General features: G+C 32.8%; 1 non-coding gene across 1 annotated transcript; it reads left to right on the forward strand.

Moving 5' to 3' along the window:
* The first annotated feature begins 732 nt into the window (after nucleotides 1-732).
* Nucleotides 733-839, forward strand: LOC145003672 (small nucleolar RNA R71). Its single transcript, XR_013662119.1, has one exon. It is a non-coding gene; the product is annotated as a small nucleolar RNA R71 (small nucleolar RNA).
* Nucleotides 840-5,634: the final 4,795 nt, after the last annotated feature.

The following is a 5,634-nucleotide window of genomic DNA, read 5'->3' on the forward strand; positions in this document are numbered from 1 at the left end:
AAAATCAAGCTTAAAATGGGGTTTTACACTTAAGGAGGGGTTCATACTTGCCAAAGCTGATAGCTTTATGGATTTAGAGACCAAGGAGATTTCAGATCTGAAGTTACAACTTCAGATCTGAGATCATACCCAAAATAGCTTCACAATATGCTAGAAGATCCCAAAACTTTAACCAATGAGATCTAGAATGAAATGAGGTCAAGGTAATGACTTGATACCTTCCAAGAGATGCCATATAAGGTAGATATCAGATCCCCACAAGTTCTTTGCTCCTAGTCACTTGCTCTTCAAGTTCTTCTTACAAAGATACACCTTCCAAAGCTTGAAAACACACAAATGGAGCACACTCACATGAATTAGGGTTTTTGGACTCTCAAGAGGCTGCAAAGGAACTAAGGCTAATGGTCCCTTAAATAGGGTGCCAAACCCTGGAAATTAGGGTTTCACCCTCCAACTCCAACTCGTCAAGTCACTCTTCTGACTCGACGAGTTGGTCACTTAAACACGTGGCCCAAACCCACTGCTACTCGCCGAGCCAGGCAACCAACTCATCGAGTAGACCTTGAATTCATGAGAATTTATAACCATAAATTGGTATTCGAGAATCGAGGCGTTACAAACTCCTTTACTTCAGCCGGATTTTTCTTTATAAGTGGTCCATGTGAATCTAGGAGTTTCCTTGTCATGAAATTCACCCCGTCATAGAAGATAGACACTTCTTCTTGTATGTTAAGGTCATTTGGAGGGTAGTTTCTTAGTAGCCCTTTATAGCGTTCCCATGCCTCATAAAAAAACTCACCCAACTGTTGCTCAAAGTTGGCTATTGCCTTCTTGAGTTTAGATATCTTTGATGGTGGGCAGAATTGTTCCAGGAATTGCTCATGTATTTTTCCCCAAGTAGTAATTGCACCGAGTGGAAGTTCTTGCAACTAATCTTTTGCAGCTCCCTTAAAAGTAACGGGAAGCATCCTTAACATAACTGTATCTCTAGGAACATTTGGGACATTGAAATAGTCTGCAATGTCATTAACCTCGTCTAGGTGATTATAAGCATCCTCATGATCCTTCCCAGAAAATGGTACGTCCTTAAGTGTAGTAATAATGTGTCCTTTCAACTCGAATGTTGCAGTGGCGGTAAAAGCGGGTTATACTAAACCAGGACCAACATCATCTCTTATTCGCTTCTTGTATGCTCCCATGGACATATCAACAATGTTTTCCATCTTGTTTTCTTGCCCATCCTTGAAATCGCTTTCTTCAAACTCGGGTTCAGTCTCGTATTCTGTATCTTTTGGATTTGGATTTTGTTCAAAGCTTTCTATTTTGCTGTCTTCCTTCCTTTGAATACTAGACCCACCCACGTTCTTTCCTTTCTTCTTTCCAAAAACCAATTTAAGGTCCTTGAAAGGTGACTTCTTTGGCGGGTTAGCTTCTCCTACGTTTTTATCCGTCTTTTTGTGAAAGGCTGACTCTAGATATTTAAGCGGTGGTACCAAAGGTGTGTTGGAACCTCTGGTCATGAACTACTGCAACAAAAAAAAAATGTAAATCTGAACAAAAACTAAATAAAAATCACCTACTGACTGGACTCACGTATTGAGCTTACGGTACACATCCTAAGTTTAGGACTGAAACAAAACCTAATGCAGAAACTTAACTTTTTGCATGTTTTACACTACAAAAATGATCAATTAATCTAAAGCAAATAAATCAACAATCAAATAAGTTGTTCCCCGGCAACGGCGCCAAAAACTTGATACATACAAATAGTTACATCTAATTTTACCTACTATCCTACTAGCTATTCGACCCAGGGCAGTGTATCCTTTCGCAAATAGTATAGCACAAAAGTCGGGTATCGATATATCAGGGAACATAATTATTTAACCTACTTACTGTTAAGTTAACCTAAAATTCTAACAAAAGTAAAACGGTTTTTATCTAATTTTGCAAGTTTAGACAAACTCAAATTCTCAAACACAATTCAATCAAATATTAAAAACACTTCTATTAGTTTGAATCAACTTTCTCTCAATGGTTTAACTATTAATTATGACAATTCCCGTTGGTTATCAATTAATGTATTATTAGCAAATTAAGTCCAAATGTACTAATATTGAATTAATTCATGTAGAGATATGCATGGTCATATATATATATATATATATATATATATATATATATATATATATATATATATATATATATATATATATATATATATATATTAGCACAAAATCAATTATAAAATAGGATTGGAGCTATGTAATATAGAATTAACAAACACACTTGTGGTCACAATATATGTTCTCTAGCACAACCAAATTCAATACTTTAATTACTTATCTAAGATTGATTCGATATTAGCTCTAATAATCTAATGTTCACCAAAATACTAGGTAATCAAGTTCATGCAGATTAATTGTCACCAAACTACACAGAATATGAATTAAATCAATCTAGTATTAAATTAAGCATGCTAGGTATAAACAATCAAACACAATCCATTAACCAACTAGAAAAGTCTATATCAATATAACCAAACCATGAGTTCCAGCTTCATCTATCTAACAGAAGCAGCTAGATTGCTACTCATAGATAAAATAAAACACACGAATTCAACTAATAAAGACATAATGAATTGTACCAAATCAAAAGTAAAGTAATGATCTTCCTATCCTTCTTCCAATACCAATACTTGATTTCTCTCTTAATTCTCCTCTTAAATTCATCTTCTAGAATTTCTAATCTCCAGCCTCTCTCCTAAACTCGTAAGTACCAAGGATATATATAGTAATCGTGAATTTGAACTCCACGTCGTGGATTAGGACTCCACTTCGTGACTTTGGATGAATCCTTATCAGGCAAGGATTTCAACTTTCCGTGTACTCATCTTCTAGAATCGTCGATGTCATGTCGTGTAAATGAAGTCCACGACGTGGCTTTAGCTGTTTATGTGGATTTTCTTTTCTTTAATTCTCCAAGCCTCCAAAGTTCAATCTCTTGTCGCTTTTAGTCCTTGTTCTTCAAGAATGCTCCTTTTAGCTGCAAAATACAATTTTAATCTTATAAGTGCCTCTTATCTACACAAATAACCTTAATACTAGTAAAAAATGCATTCAAATATTACCTAAAAATATGTATAAATATGCAAGTATCACATATAAACTCATAAGGGTGCCACATTTTGTTGGTTACTATACATATCCTAACATTATTTTCTATCGAGGTTAAAGAATGAAAGTACACTGTTGTTTCATGCATTTTTACCCTTATAAAATACATCTTCAGTTCATTACAAATCTTACCAAATAAACACACATGGTGGATTTTAAATCATTCAAACTCTAAATCCTACAGTTTCCAAAACCTTTCTTATAGAATCCAAAGCCAACAATGTAAACACACTTACCAAAGACTAATTGCCTCTTGTTTCACCAATTTAACCGGGCTCATACCGGAGCTTTACTGTTAGCTTATATGTAAAAATTGAGCTGCCAATCAAGCCACCAGATAGATCTGATTTATCCATAAAAAAATAATTTCTTGATGAATTGTTTTAAATAGGCCTGTACGGCACAACCATGAGTGAAAACTGTGAAAAATTGTCACTATGGAACTTGCAGTCCCTATTTCTTTCCACCATGTTGTCCTTAAAGTTTTTTCCCATCTTTTACCAAATTCACATCAGTAAGAGCATAAGCTGACATTTTCTTTAAAAGAATATCAATTTCCCTACCAACAAAAGGATTTAATGCGAAAATGACCATGAAGATAAAAGGACTTGAGCAAGAAATGGAAGCATGCAAAATTACCAAGTTGAAAGGGTGTTTGATGAATGTGAAAACAATAAAAAAGATTGGTTAATCGACAAAACGGACGTATACATTGTAATTAAAATTTTTGAAACTAATACTTAGAAAAATCATAGACCCTATTAAGATGCTCATCACATAGTCCTATAAGTCATTTATGTTTGAACTAGGATGTCATAAATATCGATAAAAGTAAGTCGTAATTCCTTGCATTTTACCCAAAAAAAGGCATTGAATAGAAACCGTCTTTTATTTATTGGTGTATTATAACATATTATTAAAAAATTTATGGTAAAAAACTTTCAGTTTTTCTTGTGGAAGTGAGATCGTTAACCAAGTCAAAAATGAAAAATAAATCATTTTTATACATTTAAGGTGTATATTTGACTAAATCATATGATATTTAGTCGTGATTGATGTATTTGGCAAAACATTTTAAGTATGATGTTTATTATTTACAAAAATGTTACAACTTTATGTAGCATGTCGTTGGTTTTTTTGTACACTAGAACCATCTGCATCATCTTAATATATTACGACCACGGTCTATTATCATACTTTCAACATTTTTCTCTTCTTAATCTTTAACCTGTGATGGACACCTACATAGAAAATCCATAATAATTTCAGAGCTAGCTACTAAGTTAACTGAATTGAAAGAATTACCTTGTATCTAAACCAAGCACTACAAAATCCTTCCTCGAATAATAAGCATGTCAATTTGGTGTTTTGCTCAAAACATGATCAAGATCCTCCTTAGCGTATATACCAACACAAATAATCGCAACTAGTTACATAAAAAAAACTTTAGGAACTGAAGAAGGTATTAAGCTCAAAAATTAAAAAACCTGGAAAAAGATCTAAGTAAAAAATATTAAATTGGATTTAGGCCATAATTTTAGTCTTACATATTGCATTGTAATATGGTAGATGCTTGTGTCTCTCATTGCTTAGCTTTGCATCCAACTTAGGTTTGAGATCATTTGATTAAGGGTATTCTAAAAAAAGCTCCAAATTACCATTTACCTAGGCATGGTTATGCCCCTTTAGAAAATAATTGGTCAAAAAAATCAACAAATACATATAGACAAACAAAATTATAATGTTTGACTTTGTAAATAAGAGTAGAATATAGAAGAGAGGGTCAAGAACCTGTGAATTGTCTAATAGGACAAAATCAATTCCATTTACGAGTAATCAAACATCCCCTGCGTATGTGGTTCAAGCCCGTGATCACATCCGCCCCTGTACGCTAAGCGTACATATATGTACGCCCAGCTTATGGAGGAACTTATCACCCATCATATAAATTTGTTACAAGGACTTAAAAAGAATACCTTCATTCAAGTGTTACAGGAGGGTTGTGTTGGATTAAAGTGTCTAAGCCAATAACGAAATTGGTATATATTTGAATTAAAAGCAAAGTCCTTTTTGGGTTGCCTCAAAACTATTAATTGACTAGAATGACTTTTGGAGAAGAGAGAAACTAATTTATTGATTTATTATATGATTAATAAATAGCAATAAATAATTTTTTAATATATTATGAGATTAATATATTAGTTAGAAATAGTATTACTTAATTAATAATTAATCAAAAATTAATTAGAATTAATTTTAAGATTAATTAGATTAATTAAAAGCTCAGTTACTTAAGTTGTAATTGTTTAATAGTTGAATAAGAGAGGTTCAAAAACCTTCCATGGGTCATGGACGGTTTTTGGGAGTTTTTTAAGGATTTAGATTAATTCTTATAGATAACTAAGGAGTTGGATAATTACCAAATTTAAAATAATAGTATTGTATTCAAATTAAGGTT

Source organism: Lactuca saligna, chromosome 6 (assembly GCF_052625555.1).
Source record: "Lactuca saligna cultivar CGN05327 chromosome 6, ASM5262555v1, whole genome shotgun sequence".
Classification (NCBI taxonomy): Eukaryota; Viridiplantae; Streptophyta; class Magnoliopsida; order Asterales; family Asteraceae; genus Lactuca; species Lactuca saligna.